The 17,879-nt window shown below is 29.8% G+C and overlaps 1 pseudogene; it reads right to left on the minus strand.

Annotated features, from left to right (window-relative positions):
• Window positions 1-703: 703 nt before the first annotated feature.
• LOC113371032 overlaps window positions 704-17,879 on the minus strand; it is a 50,340-nt pseudogene continuing 33,164 nt past the window's right edge.

A 17,879-nucleotide genomic window follows, 5' to 3' on the forward strand; every position in this document is an offset into this window, starting at 1 on the left:
ACTTCTAATTATATTTACATCACATCAAAGCAAGCTTCTAGATATAAAATAAGATTACTGATGCTACACGACATCTGCAAAAATAATTTAAATTTCCTCTAATCTTACACAATAAACCGTGAACAGATTTCACACGTAGGTGATGACAAATCGGCAACTATTGGGTATTGGTTCGTAATATATGTTTTTTTTACTCCTCGTACCATTCATATGATGATGAGAGACTGTCGCGTCGAGATTTTTTGAAAAATAAAGAAATTCAATATAATAATTTTCTACTTATAATTGGATACTACTACAGGGTAAATGTTAATAATCATCTGCTCCAAGTTTCTCGTCGAAAAAACCTAGATTTGGAATTATGAAATTTGCAACATTCCGCTTCAGCCATACCTAACCATTTAAATTAATGATTATGATTTATTTGTTTACGAGATAATTACAAAACAGTAATTTGTTAGGATTTGTTTTTTGATAAATAAATCATAATCAATCGCACTCACACGCCACTCTCAAGAATCGCACCCAGCGTACTAAAATTGAATTAGTACATACATACCACGTTCTGTAAAAGATATAATGCTTCAATTTTTTAAGTATCATATCTTGTACAGTTTTACAATGAACACATACACTCAATAAGCTTCTTTATACAAATTTCCAGTCGCCAAATGAAATCTACATCCACTCCTTTCCCGAAAACTTACACGATGAGTCTTTCGCAATCAGCGCAGATATTCTGCCCGGCCGGCAGACCGCCGGTGTTGTTTGTCGCGGGGCGATCGACTGGAGCCGACACGTGACGCAATCCAGAAACTGGTGCAGCCGGGGACGCCATAGGCTGGTGAGAATGATCCGAAGAGGGAGCTGTGACATGCACTGGACTAATCGGGGCTACTACGCATTTAGTATTTATAATATTAGCAAATGCAGTACAAATGTAAATTAATATTATTCTTCATTTGATCGTAACATCCCAGGCGGGTTATAGAGCAGAAAATAATGAAAAAATGATCGTGGACATCTGAATATGAAATTTTTATGAAAAAAAAAAATCAACTAATATGCGGTGTTTTCAATGATTTCATATTGTAGTGATTAAATTCTTCTACAATTCTCTGATCTGAAATCTTGGGGGGCGTCCATTAATCACGTGAGCTAGTTTTTTAAGGATTTTTGGACCCTCCCTCCCTTTTGGTGATACGTGGTGATATTCAAAATTATCCCCCCTCCCCACCAAACATCACGTGTATTTTTTAGTTATGTGAAAAAACAAAAATGTTTTATTCTTTTTTTGAAAATGTTTGATTTCTTTTAAAAAAAATCTGTTAAAAATAAATACACGTGATATCTTACCATACCCCCCTCCCCAACGTGATATTTCGTGATTTTTTGTATAACCCCCCCCCTCCCCCTAAAAACCTCACGTGATTAATGGACGCTCCCTTGCCATGGAAATAAATTTAGCATTGTAATGCTGCAGTTCACCTGATAGTTGCAATTTTGCATGGAAAAGAATCAGAAATTAATATTGATTTTGCTTATTTTTCGCAATTTAGACCAAATTGAATCCATTTTTTCAAAATTGGTGAATAGTTACTCAACACTCTAAATAACAGCATCTAACTACATGCAATTTTTTGATTCAGGCGCTTGAAATGTTAATAAATATTTCTTTAATAAATAATAAACATCTGTAATAACTTCTGAAACCAGCTATTTTCCATGTCACATAAAGCTCATAATAAGAGCATATAATCAGAAAAAAATCATTTTCTTATATACTCAAATATAATAAAATAAAATATTATTAAATTATAACCAATTGTGTACAAACTAACCTTTTTCGGGTTCGTTATCAGCTTCCTGTAGCATTTTGAACACCTCACTATTTGCTGCATTATAGATTTTTTTCGTTTTTCTTAAAGTTCACTCTACATATACAATATTGCAATTAATTTGAAGTAAAAATAAATATGAAAATAAATATTATTAAATTACCCTACTACTACTCGGTTTCGAGCACTTCAGAGTGTTTGTCTAATGTTTCCTTGATAGTTTGCTCACTATAGATATTCAATGGAGTGTTGTATTGTTTATTTACTAAGTTCTTGGGGCCGGTTCCATTTAACTGCAAATAATAATAAATAAGCAAGTTAGTTAGAGCTTTTCTTTTAGTATATCCCATTCATGTTTCAATAGAATTCAACATCTCATTCAATCTCTACAAGCTTGTATATAAGCATATGTTCAAAATACAATTTTCATTTTATGAGCAATAGATCTACTAAATTTATAAAACCTTACTTGCACACTTGCAAATGGTTTAGCCTTATTGTTGTGCCCGGATCCGATGTGCATTGGGTCTTGGGGTTTGGCGGCCAAAGAAGTTTTAGTCACTGGTGACACATAAGAACCTAATGGTGATGGTTTTGGAGCAACTCCAGTTGGTACTACTTGCGGTTGCCATGTTGAGCCTCCTCTGTAAAAATATAGAGTTGGTGAATAGAAGGTAATTGATACGAGTTACCAGTGAATAGAAGATAACTGGCAATGACGACTATTTGAGATTAAAAGAAAAGATTTTTTCACAAATGTGGTTACCCTATCACTTGAATATTCAAATATCCTAATCGCAAATAAAATCATGTTTTCTTACTTTAAAATTTATCTACAAAATTATTCAAGAAATGTAAATAACTATTAATAGTAATGACAAACAAACGGTTATATTTGTTTATAAAGTAAATATTTATAAAATTCTAAGAGAATATTTTGATAAGATATAATAATAATTGTGATAACTTATAGAATATATAAACAAAACACATTTAGATGAAATCAAATGTTATTCTAATACGTTATGAACGCTCAAAATTAATACCATAACCTTGAACAATTTTTCATATTTTTAACGCAACACATATAAAAATGACAGTAATTCATTAAACATTGTTATAACTAACATTTATTAATGCATAAAATATTTATTATGAAAACTAAACTAATTGCAAGTAATTTCAAGAAAGAATGCATTTAAATAATTTATAAATGTGCATAACCCTTCTTCTGCAAAACAGGCATATTTTTTAGAATTAGAACATTACCGAGTTAAATAAAATAATTGAATAAGATATTGTATTGTTTTAAAATTCAAGTCCATGTCTAAAAGTTTGTATTCGTAAAACAAGAATGGAAGCAACAAACCCTGCTATATATAAAATATTCAAAATATACAAATTTATAAAGCAAATTCACATATAATAACTAAGAAATATTGATGTTATTTTGAATGTAGTTTTAGTTTTTTTGCTCTCTAATAGAGCATCTAATTAGAACATAAATTTATATGAGGAATAATTTTTTCTAATTGTAAGAAAATTATATTTTTTCAGCAATTTCAAGTCAACACAAATAGTATAAAACATTTCTAATCTCCGTCAAACTACCCGAAAAAAAACTTCTGAATAGCTCTTGGGCGTTTTTCTTTTCTATAAAAGTACACCTAAATTTACCAAACACTATTGGCCAATCCGGACTGTTGAATGCAGGACTAATGAACTTCTACTGTATTTTCTTTTAAAACAGAAGTATATAAAAGATATTTGCTAATATATGCGTGCAACTCATAATCTTTACTGCATTTAATTTTTTAATAGAAATCGCTAACCGTTCACTAATTGATAGCAATATGCTTCCAAGTGAAAATAGACCCCGCCGGCATTGCGGCATCAATAAAAAATTCATCATTATTACAGAAATTGTAATAATAAATACATCACATAGAGATAGAACAACCGTTTGGATTGCCATCTAATAAAAATGTACGACGTTTAAGAAGTCAGTACAATGCACATAGGTGTACTGCCCTAGGGCAGGTCCGTGAGCTGAGTTAAAACTCCAACTCGATTCAGGGAAGAATAGTATGAGACATTTTCCATTGCCATTTCACACCGCAGTGCCCGAGATGGGCTTATTTTCAATTAGAAACATATTTTGATCTATATTTTCAATTGAAAATGGACATCGCGCTGCCAGATATCAGATTGCCAGAGCGGGGAATCGAACGCGCGACCCTGTCCATACAAAGTCAACGCGTTAACGACCTTCGCCACGACAAACAATGCACATAGGACTTGTTAAGTTCTGATTGCTGTTGCTGGTAGAATATATTATAAAAATTGCCTCAGATGCTCTATCCACTGAAACTCACTGACCTTTGTACTGTCACCTCAAAGGATTGTCCGGCGCGCACGATGGCGTCTTGCGCGTCCTTGTGTCTCAGATTATAGACGTCTGTGTTATTCACCTTGATGACAGCGTCGCCTGCTTGCAGACCAGCTCGCTCGGCCGGGCTTCCGCTGTTCACCTGCAAAAAAGACAAATAAAAAATACTATATGCAATATAATTGTAATGATGAAGTATTCAGAGACCATAAGGAAGAGATTCCAGAAAGAACGCTTAACGATCGTTTTGTTTTATACAAACATGTGCAAACTGATTTCAAGGAGAGCTTTTGTATTTTGTGCCATGATTCATGAAAGCATTCGCGTTTGCAGATGCGTCAATGGATAATTGAATAGTCTAAACTGATATTTCTAAAAGTAAAATAAAGATGGATTTAAGAAATATGCTAATAACTCTCGATATTTGTTCCATACTTTTAAATAAGATAACGATAACAACAAATATTTGAAGCTGGTTGCAATGTTTTGAATATTGAAGTTAAGTTTTAACTTATTCCTTTATAATTAAATTATTCTAAATATTGACACATATTCAATATATTTATTATATTTTATTGACAGAGAGACAATTAGTCCAGTCATTTGAGATACCCAGCAGTAAGTCTGTAAATACTTGTATATTGACACCCTAAAGTTGTCTCTTTGAATATTTGTTTTTCTCCAAAACTCATGGTCTATTTGATTCCCACCTATACTACCATATGTAGGTTTTGAGACAACTTAAGGGTGTCAATATACAAGTATATACAGACTTACAGCTGGGTATCTCGAATTCCGAGGTGAACTTACTATAATGATTGGACTAAATAAAATATTATTGTGATATAGTCGGAAGAATGAGATGAAGAGTATAATTAGATTGATTCATTCAGGTTGCCACACTTAACTTAATAAAAATTAGATTTATCAAACGATCAATACTTACTAAGCAATGAAATTTTATTTTATATCTTTGTTATTTATGAATCAGTTACATCTGCTATTGTATCTCATGTTTGTCAGCATTGCATCCAAATGTAACATCTGCATTTATAGGGGATATTAAGACGAAAGCTAACTGAAGTGCGAATATATTAACAGCATCGTAAAATACTGGGCGAAGATTAACGTCTCGACTAAATGCGAAAAAAGAAATAACTGAACAAAAACTGCAATACAATACATGGAGTCTACCATATTATAGAGACAGTCAACGGCACCCAGACTTACATGTGTGATGACTAGGAGTAATAATTTGCACTCTATGATCTATAACTCTTGCACACATGTCTATTAATTTATCGAAAAATATAACATCCAATAAAATCAAGACAAATTTTAGAATTATAAATCTAAATTTAATTTTAGATTTAAAATATACACATATTTTTCAGTGATTCCAATTTTATGTTTACTATATCTTTACAGTTTTAAAAACATAGTTTTCATAAAAAATAATTTTTAGACAATTTAATTTTTTAGACACAATTTAAAGAAATATATCGCAAATTACTTTAAAGAAGGCAAATTTTTGATAATACTCATTTATATTATTTCTAAAATAGTTATTGATATTTAGTATACCAAATACGAGGGTTAAAATACGTGTATCGGGTACTAGACACGTCAAATTAGTGTAAAAAATAGTATACAACTTATTGTACTGGTTCAAAGCATTTTTTTTAATTATAAACAATTGAAACTGTTTGAAATTGAAAATGGTAAAATCTAACATCTCTAGCTAGCCTATTCATTGGGGCACAGCAGACACAATACAAAATGATTCAAATAGCAAACTCAAATACTTGCATATATAAACAACTGTATGTATTATAATTTATATTTAGTTCACAAAACGTGTGTAAACAAGCATATTTGCTCTCTTTGTCAACCTGCCCGCGAATTAACTCTCTGACTCAAAATAATCTAGTTTTTTCTCTAAAATATCATAGACTTTATCGTATTCTTAAATGATTTCAATTGAGCATTTCCTAATATACGCTATAAAATTTATGGTCATTTATTACTGATATATCGTATATGTTTTTAGCGACTGACTTGCTGATCCAGAGAATAATAAATATGTACTTTATAAGATTGGAAAAGTGGACGCACTTTGGGTGAAATATCATAACGGGAAGCCCGAGAAGAGTATGAAAACATTTTAAACTCATTTGAATAAGTCAAGTACAGCGGAGTAATCAGAGTAAGTGGTTGGTGGTCTAATCAGAAAAGCATATATATATATATATATATATATATATATATATATATAATCTTCAGATCAGACCACCAACCATTTACACTGGCTTCTCCGCATATAATCAGTGTTTATATTTTTATGACTATAAAACCTCTGCATAAAGTACTAGACTTGATGCAACCTCATTATAAAAATCTATGAAGGTATCTCAAAAATTAAATTTAATCTTAAATATAAACTATTAATATTTCAAATCTACTCATTGAAAATATATTTATGGTGGTAATAAAAATACATTTATACAAAACCATATTATATATATATATATATATATATATATATATATATAAATATATAATGTATGTCTATAGTATACATATGTGTGTGCTCTTAACCGCATAATAAACGATGTATTCACCAGACAATGTTGTTAGAGTCATATTGTTTAACTCACAATTCAATCGAGTGAGGGTCATCTTTTATTTGGTTGGTTAAGACGAACAAATGGGAATTTTGACAGGTTAATATAACCATAATTGTTAACTAGTTGGTTTGGTATTTAGCCTTGAGGCAAGTTACATGAACTTCCCGAAATTTGTAGATAATCGACTTAATCAAAAAAAAAATGTGTAAATAATATACTTCATTAATCCTACTTTTTAAAAAAACGATAATAATTTTAGCAAACTTTGACGAATTTTTAAAATTAAACTACTTGTCGTTAGGCCGTAATATTACAGTAAGTTCTATAAGACCATGATGTATATCGCCAAAAAAATTTCCATGAAAATCGGCTTAAATTTTTTTTTCAACAGTTAATTACAAGAAAACGACTCGGTAGATTTTCACCTAAATTAATCAGTATCATTCCCAACTAATATCTTTCGAACAGTTTTTGATATTTTAAAATCGGTTCGGTAGGATGAGCTTAAATGTCGACGAAAATTTAACACTTTTTTTCAACAGTTAATTACAAGAAAACGGCTCGGTAGATTTTCACCTAAAATTAATCAGTGCCATTCCCAACTAATATCTTTCGAACAATTTTTGATTTTTTGAAATCGGTTCGGTAGGATGAGCTTAAATGTCGACGAAAATTTAACACTTTTTTTCAACAGTTAATTACAAGAAAACGGCTCGGTAGATTTTCACCTAAAATTAATCAGTACCATTCCCAACTAATATCTTTCGAACAGTTTTTGATATTTTAAAATCGGTTCGGTAGGATGAGCTTAAATGTCGACAAAAATTTAACACTTTTTTTCAACAGTTAATTACAAGAAAACGGCTCGGTAGATTTTCACCTAAAATTAATCAGTATCATTCCCAACTAATATCTTTCGAACAGTTGTTGATATTTTAAAATCGGTTCGGTAGGATGAGCTTAAATGTCGACGAAAATTTAACACTTTTTTTCAACAGTTAATTACAAGAAAACGGCTCGGTAGATTTTCACCTAAAATTAATCAGTACCATTCCCAACTAATATCTTTCGAACAGTTTTTGATATTTTAAAATCGGTTCGGTAGGATGAGCTTAAATGTCGACGAAAATTTAACACTTTTTTTCAACAGTTAATTACAAGAAAACGGCTCGGTAGATTTTCACCTAAAATTAATCAGTACCATTCCCAACTAATATCTTTCGAACAGTTTTTGATTTTTTAAAATCGTTCGGTAGGATGAGCTTAAATGTGGACGAAAAGTTTTTTTCAAATTACAAAGAAACGGCTTGGCAGATCGTTGCACAAAACTGACAAACGATAGTCCTCACCGAAATACATCAAATGGCTTTTAAATTTCTAAAATCGGTTCAGGCGTTTTTGAGAAAACGTCGATCAAAAGTCTAATTTTGACAAATGCCAAAAGACCATACTGATTTTTGCAAACTTTGACGAATTTTTAAAGCTGAACCAGTTGTCGTAGGGCCATAATATTTTAGTATGATCTAGAAGACTATGGTATCTATCGTCAAAAAAATAATCATAAAAATCGCCGAAATTTTTTTTTTAAAAACTTTATTACAAGAAAACGGCCCGGCCGATCTCTACCAAAAACTAATCAGCACGATTCCCAACCAATATCTTTCGAACGGTTTTTGAATTTTCAAAATCGATTCAGAATTGCGGGCTAAAACGTAGACGAAAAATTTTTCACTTTTCTGCCATTTATGAAGAAACGGCTTGGCCGATCGTCGCACAAAACTGACAAACAATAGTTCTCGTCGAGATACATCGAATGGCTTTTAAATTTTTGAAATCGGTCCAGCCGTTTTCGAGAAAACGTCGATTTACGGCAAAAAATCTGTTCACATACACACACACACCACACCACACAACACACACCACACACACACACACACACACATACTTTTTCCAAATTTGGTCTCATTCGATTCAGAATGGCTTGAAACGTCGAGAAAACATAAAATTAGCGAATCGGGTTTTTTGATGAAAACATAAACTTCTCCTTCGGGAAGTTAAAAAAAGATTATTACTTATTCAGAATGATTATTACTTGTACTGACTCAAGCGACGTAGACACGTTTCATTATTGATCATGAAATATTTAAATAATTTATCTTATACTTGGCATGATGTGTATGATATTCCGCCAACCATCGACTAGTTAATTTAACTTAATGACAAATTATGTTTATGAACAATTATCAAATTCAAAATATATTTTGACAAGACAATGGTAGTATTGTATTGTATATTTTTGTGCGCATTTTGCTACTTTTCTCTACTAGTGTTTTATCATTTAGTATTTTGGCCAGGAGGGTCACAGTGCACATTTATTCAAAATTATGAAAATTCAGATAATGAAAGCGATTGAAGGTACTCATTTCGAGAGCCTTGAAGAGATTCATTCAGGAAATATAATATTTAAACCGACACATTGGCAACAAACTGTTGAGAAGCAGATGAATAAATCAGTTCTCATTTTTTAGGAATAAATAAATATTTTTTTTAAAAAATGAAAATTTTGAACTATATTACGAAAAAGCGGTGTTATACTTCTATAAATCAAGCTGTAAACTCTACTAATGATACATAAGACATCAAGATTTACAACAAGCCATCCGAATGAAAATGCAGAAAAAAATACATTTAAAATCTCTTATGGAAAATTATTTACTAAATAATCCAAATTATTCTATAATTCGATTCGCAAATTGTAGCATACAAAATTAAATTAATTTTATTCTATTAAATTTCATAACTTATTCAATCAAATGTCACCATTAATCAATCGTCTTTGTGGAATAATAATATTTAGTAAATCATTTCAACAATATTCGCTCATTCAAAGTCGAGAGCAAAGCATGTGTCGAAACTAATCCTGAATATTTGTGTTTTATAGATGATCTTATAAACATAAACATCGCAAATATCAATGAAATTCCTAAGAAATTAGGTGCACAGATATATATATATATATATTTATATTGTACATCGGTTGTTTCTATATCAATCTGTAAGGCGGAGGTCACATGCTTAACTATTTCTGAACGCGGTGATATTGGCAGCACCGGGAATCGCTAAAATTAGTACATTGCATCGTTTATCAGAAACATAATATCTCAGGGAGAGTGAACTTCAGGCATGAAAACACCTATTAAACTTCGTGACAAAATGCCAAATTTGCAATACTCATATATACAACGTTTGAGACCTGTTGATTTCGCAATATTGAAAATAAGCTATTGTTTTCTTTAGTCATTGCTCGCAATAAAATAAGATTTAAATTATTTAGATTATTGCGGTTATGATTCTATCAATTGAAGGATTGTAGTGCCATTCGTTTCATGGAACAATAAAACATCTAATAAATATATTCAACGCCAACCAATAAATAAATAACTTTTAATAAATCAACTTTTGATAGCATTTAATATTATTTTGTACTGTTATTTCGGGCCTATTCTGTACTGCATCTTAGAAGTTAAACATTGCTCGAGTATATCTATTTTATAATCGACTTGAGTTCGAGTATATCTATTTTATAATCGACTTGAGTTCGAGTATATCTATTCTGTAATCGACTTGAATTCGAGTATATCTATTTTGTAATCGACTTTGGTGTTGATTAGCTTGATCGAGGTTCTTGCTTGGCACAACCAATGAAAGTAAATTTTCTCTAGTTAACACGCAGATCATGTTTTTGAATAAATAATTTACAATAAATATTCTAAATATTTGATATTCAACAATTTTGTTTAGATGACTCAAAGTCACACAATATTATCTTATTATCTTTTTATTCCATATTTACCTTAGATCATTTAGCTGATGTGAATAAATATGCTGACATGGTCAAATTTGAAATTCTCTTTTAATAAGTTACGTTTTATTCTAGCACATGCAAACGATTAATGTCTTAAAATTTTACCAGAAAGGAACATATTTCAAATCAAATTTAATTAAACAAACTTTTCTTAATTACAAAAGATCAATTTAAAACTAACATTGAATAATGTTCATTTAACAACATATGATATCTTGCATTTTAGCGACCCCATAAAATAAAAATAGTTACTTTGTAAGCTAAGAGAAGAAATTCAGTACAAATTCGAGCATTAATATCATAAAAAAACAAGTTTATCATTTCAACATAAGTTCTTTTAAAATAAATATTTAAATGATTTGAGAATCTCTACTTATAATAACTGATTAATTTAATTTTTGGACAATAATTTTACAATTTAAATAACTTTAAATAACAATACTATAATAAATAACATCAGTTTTATTTTCAGATATTTAAATCATTATAATTTTGAACTTCAATCATAAATGTAAATTTCGATTTATGTTCACTTATTATTCATGCAAAATCGAGAAAGAATTGAAAATATTCAGAAAAAACTTTGATAAGGTTAATATTTAAAGATGTATGTGTAACGGACCCAGATGGTAAAAAATCATTATTATAAATATTATAATGTTTGTGTCTATTATGTATAAAGAGTTAAAACAAAACAAATCTGTTCGTATGTTATTTTACATACTATCTTAAAATTACAGAAAGAATTTCCGTTTCATAATCTTGAAATCGGTTGCCAAATGATATTATCACTTTAACAAGTATGACGCTATGAATCTTTGGCGGTTAGATAATTAATTAAATTATTTAACTATGAAATCATTCAAAACTACGTAATATCTGAAGTATGTTAAATAATTGCCAGTGTTTATTTACACTCTCTTGAATGAAGCATATGTTTACCAATAACAAAATAACAAAATAAAAAATAAAATAAACTTCCTACATATTTGACTTTGATTAGCTTACCTTTCTCAAATCATGCATTTAGTGACAAAGATATATAAATACCTATACATAATTACTTAATAATTTTCTGCGAACTACTGCTTCCATTAATCGATTTAAATATATTTTAGAAATTTTATTGAATAATAAACAACTACTTGCATTGTACCTACTAATATATGGTTTAGTGAACGCATAAGAGCGTGCTGAGATAATCAACTTCAACCGCTGGATACATAGATATATCAAATCGTAAAAAATAATGCTGTTTTATTCTCAAGAAACATCTAGATAACAAAATGCACGAGTACGCGTCTTTATGGGTTTTATTTTAATAGTAGTTTTTTTAGTCTACACTAGCATTCACTTAAGCTTAATTCAGTTCGGAGAATGTAATGCATAAGTTATAGCATAATAATGCTTATGATGAAAAAATCTGAAAAGATTGATGGTAATTGAGCATCATACCATAGGAAATAGATCACACATTTATTTAAACGAATAATTGAACTAATTGTTATTTACAAATATTATGAATTATTATTATTATTGATAAAGACTTATTGTAAATTGCAAACTGTATTAGTAAACTATTGCATAGTAACTATTGCATAGTAACATTGAAAGATATTCATCTTCTATATCATTTTGTTTATAATTTTAATGTTGTAATAAATAAATTATATTGAAACAATTTACAAGTATAGGTATATTAAATTTCTGACAGAAGTTTTCATCGCCAAAAACTATCGTTCAAAATGTTTTATTAATCATATTCATCTATTTTCTATGCAATTTTATATAATGCAATAGAAGACTCTAAACTATTAGAGTCTTCTATTAGAGTCTCTCTAAAAAGAAGGAAAAGCTAGAAGAAATTATTTTGCTTCAAAGTAGTGGCATCATAATATTGGTTAATTATTAATAATTCTAAGGCATTAAATAAAGAAAGGATGGAGGAATCAATTACAAGTTAAAGTGCACCAAGTATAAAAGATAAAAGATTGCTAACCCTGGTGCAGGTGCATTAAACTTTGGCGGCAAAATTTATTTACTGAAAATTATTGTTTGCACTTTGTCTACTCTCTATATTCTTTATTATTCATATTTTTCCTTATTATTCAATGTACTAACATTGCTATCAAAATAAAAGAGCAAGATAGTGAACATTGTTTTGCACCATCAGGTATAATGTTATATGGAGAATATCAATAATTTCAAGACCATAATATAGATCAATGCTTAATTATTAATAAATAAATAATTATAATAATATAGAGCAAATTATAATGGTAATATGATCGCTGAGCATATTTGCAAATATGCTCAGCTTAGCTTAAATAAAATGAAAAAAAACTTAAATAATGCAAATTGAATTTACTTGCAATTAGTAAAATTTATAATTCAAAACAGGAAAGAGCAAAGCACGCATTTATAATTTTCATGACTCTAAACAAATTTTGTAGAACGTTTATTATGATATTTGCTGAAATTGAAATAACAAATTTAATTATATTCTTCGGGATGATTTTCTTCAGAGCTTAGGGGTGTCCATTAATAACGTGAAGTTTTAAGGGGGAGAAGGAGCGTTGACAAAAAATCACGAAATATCACGTGAGGCAGGAAGGGGTATAGTAAGGTATCACGTGTATTTATTTTTTTAAACGTTAAAGTTCAAACATTCTCAAAAAAAAAAAATTGTACAGTTTTTTAACATGACTAAATACACGTGATGTTTGGTGGTGGAGGAGGGGGTAATTTTGAATCTCACCATGGATCACCAAAGGGGAGGGGGGGTCCAAAAATCCTTAAAAACTCGCTCACATGATTAATAGACGCCCCATTATGCTGGAGTATTATATAACCATGACAAAGTGTTCATCAAAAGAAGCTTTTTTAATTCGATTTGATTGTTTACGGACCAAACAAATACTGAAATCATCATAATCAAAATTAAGATTTAATTAGCGATAAACAAAAACTGACATGAATAAAAAAAAATGCAGTGGCAATGCGACAGACAGCTGTCATCATTCATTGCAAGCCACTATTACGACGGTTAACCTTCGAGCACGTGTCTGCAATGCGTCTGCATGGATTAACGTTTCGTATTTCTGCTAGTAGTTGATTGTGAATCCATCGTATTGTGACTTCAGTTATTTTTTTTCACGTGGGCGGGTTTGGTTTCTGCATTCGCCGGAATTCTGCTCATTCATCGAAGCGTTCGTTCACCGAACCGTGAGTTCAGAGCCTTAGCCATTTTGCACGTCGAATAGAACATGCAGGATAGTCAAGAATTGATACAAAGTGGAACCAAAATATTATGCAGAATTATTTCATACCTTGATAAGTAACTATTCTCCATTCAAAATTCATATTTATATTATTATTATTGGACTTGTATAAGTCCAGTCATTATAGTCAGTTCACCTCGGAATTTGAGATACCCAGCTGTAAGTCTGTAAATACTTGTATATTGACACCCTAAAGTTTCTCAAAACCTACATATGGTATTGACAGTGCTGGATTTACAGTAGGGGCAATCGGGGCTACTGCCCAGGGCGGCAAATTTTTGGGGGCGGCAAAATTTGGATAGTGAGAAAAAAATTCTATACAATATAATCAACCTTTTTTAAAGACATTTTTTATTTCAAGAAATATAATTAACACAACATAATACGATTGCAATGCAAAATTTGGGTCGAAATAACCGGTTATTAAAATTTATTATATTGCCTTGCCTCTCTCTCCGAACGTAAATTATCAAATTGGTTAATAAGTCATTATCAAATTTGTTAATTTGGCTAATATAAAGATCCGTAAACAAGCTGAAAGTTTAAGAAAAATATTTTCTTCAGTTCTCGAGCCTTCTTAAAATGACGAATTTCTGCACTTCCAAGCTTATAGCGTTGAAAAAAATTTTAAACTAGTGACGCATGGCATTGTGCCTTAAGACAAATTATTGAAACATCCCGTACTGAAAATTACATTTAATAAAGATCTTTAAAATTGAAAAAAATTGAAAATGAAAAAAATTGACTTTTAAAACACATTTTTGTATCTCGAAATTTTTGCTTTGCTTTGCTTTGAACTTTTTGCAAAGCAATTGCGCTGCGTAGCTGTTTCAGAGAAAAAATATCAAAACTCAATTACCATTTTTCGTAATTCGTGCCAAAAACTAATCAGCACGTCTCCCCATCAATACAAATCTAATATTTTTTAATTATTCAAGTGAACACGGATCAACCGATTTAAATGATTCAATTCCTATTGTTAAGGAGACGTGCTGATTAGATATTGGCCAAAGCAGGTCCAACTGTTTTCAAGATACGGGCCAAAATGCCAAAAATGATAATTTAGTTGTTGAGAAAATAAGCGTCAAAAAAAAGTTCGAAAGTTTGTAAAATTTCAGGGATGGGGCGGCATTTTTGTCAGTGCCCCGGGGCGCCAAATTTCTAAATCCGGCCCTGGGTATTGACATCCTAAAATATGTAGGTTTTGAGACAACTTTCGGGTGTCAATATACAAGTATTTTCAGACTTACAGCTTGGTATCTCGAATTCTGAAATTCTTACCTATAAGACTAGTATTTTGATATTCAATTAGTAGCAATTCATGTACAAATTCCATGCATAATTCATATTCAAATTTTGCTACATTCTTTTATGTGCTTCTTAACTATTGTCTATTGTATCTAAATTAAACTTTGTTTTGCAAGCTGAATAATCTATTTACTTTTGGCAGTGGTCCCAGCTGAATTCCTTACTTTCATAATTGTTTAGATATTAAAACTGAGGTGACCATATTTTTTCATATCAAAACCTTGAGGGCTTCTTATAGTTATTCTAATACGGGAGAAGTTTATTACTCGATTAACTAACTTTTTGCTAGTATAAAATTAGTACTTGTGCAAGGCTGCCAAAAAGTTCGTTTTTCTAATTCTTGCTATTTTTTGCAAAAATTCAATTGTTAGAAATTATTAAAGTAAGAGGCTATTTTTATCCACCTTTGAAATTTGGCATTCGGCAATTTTCTCATTAATAATATGTAATGTATTGTTTCATATAAAAGTAGTACACGTTGTATATATCATCTGTAAAATTTTGATGAGTAGTTGTAATTGTATTATCAAGTAAATGTGAAGATTTATTTTAAACCTATATTTTTCGAAAATCCGGGACAAATGATCTAAATCCGGAACAAATGATGCTTTTAAAAAAATCCGGGACTAAAAGTGGAAATCTGGAACTGTCCCGGCCAAACCAGGACTTATGGTCACTTTAATTCTAACAAATGTTTAGATACCATTGAATATATTTACACTACAAAACATAATAATTCTATAGTTTATTATTCTCCATTTAATATTTATATGTTCCGCATATCTTAATTTTAAATCAACATAAGCATGTTCTTATCTTAAAATCTTAGAAAATGCATACAAGAATTTCCTAGCAAATTTTCTCATGCATTTGTTGAAGAATAGCAGTGTTTTCTTATCATTGAAATTCCTTCTAATCAAGACTGGTAATTACTACAATGCGTTGAATCTTAATATTTCAACAACGAATAGTTCTCAGCAGACCAATGTATACATTTTGATTACTTTATTATTATATTCAATCGAAGATCATTTTTTGAGTTCACGAATAACTTCCACATAGTTTATGTTATGTGCAGAATTGATAGCTTTATCAATTGGCATAATACTTGTAACGAATTGAAAAATTTGCATAGGTTTCAGTACAAAGCAATCGGTTGCGTCATTAATACAAAATCGGTAAATCATACAAATATTTGCTTTGGGTGTAGAAAAAGTAATTCAAATAAATAATCACACAGCAGTCTAAATCCGTGAAGGTTAAAATCAGATTCCGACGGCGCAAATATTTACACGAGTGAAATTCCGAGGAGAAGCGTGGGTCGCCTATAGTCGCGGTAAATAAGACCTTTTTTCCATTAAATGTAATTAGTATGAATCTTTTGATGGTTGCTTATTTTCTGCTCGAGTCTGTTTTATTTCCAGAGCATGGCCAAGGTCTTTGGGTCGTAATAACTTTAATTCTCTTGTAAAGCTTGTATCAACAAATTCCGCAAATAAAACACCTATAAAATTATTTGATAAAATATGCAATAAATAAGTTATCATTAATTACGTTTTTTACGTTATTTCTTGTTATATTTTTATATTTTATATAAATTCATTTAATATCTAATAATGATTTATACCCATAGTGATATCAAATAATAAATTATCTCTGTTGTGATAAATTTGATCGATTCCAGCAAAATTAATGTATTAATTAAATCTATTTTTAGAAAATCAATATTCAGCATTACGTTATCTACTGATTATTTTTCAAATATTGGAAATTTACTATGGTATCAGTAAAATAAAATACATGTTACGAGAAACGTGTTGTACACTAAAACTATTCAGGTCATTTATGCAAGTATAGTGTAAATGTTAAACCCATGAAACTTTAATTAATTTATACTTTATTAATTAATTTGTACATTGATCATTTGCCGCTCACATTACAAGTTCGTATGTCAACAAACTTAATAAACATAATACAAAAACTAATGCCAAATGTAGGGCAACGTAAGTTATTAAACATTAATATTCAAAATATATATAAAAAATAATATGTTTCAGTCTAATAATCCAATGAAAATTTCTACTCGTTGTAGAATGCCCACAAATGATCATGTATTATTATAAAGTAGCATACTTTTTTAATTGAAAATTTTCATAAAATGTATATTATATTTAAATAAAAAATTTGATAAAATGTATATGTTGTTGCTTTATAACTCTGTTTTGTTAAATATCAGCTTTTTATCAATATATCTAAAAATATAGAGAAATCTCGAAGAAATTTGAAAAATTGTCTAACAATAACTGAAGTATTTCAATTATTGAAAAATATTGTATCTACACTAATGAAACCAAAACCGTTTGATAAATAAGTATTCTTCCACTCTTGAAACAACGTGAAGATTTTTTACAGTAATCTTTGTTTTAAATTCTTTTCATAGTTTACACTAAGTTTACATAAGAACAATAAAGTGGCTTCATCAAATATAATATATATTTATAGCACAAACGAGATTAAAATACAATCCTCAAAATGCAATATTATACTTAGCATCATTTTTAATTAAAATTA

This window comes from Ctenocephalides felis, unplaced genomic scaffold (assembly GCF_003426905.1).
Source record: "Ctenocephalides felis isolate EL2017-DRISC unplaced genomic scaffold, ASM342690v1 CF-g0.4_SCAFFOLD_01492, whole genome shotgun sequence".
In the NCBI taxonomy this organism is placed as follows: Eukaryota; Metazoa; Arthropoda; class Insecta; order Siphonaptera; family Pulicidae; genus Ctenocephalides; species Ctenocephalides felis.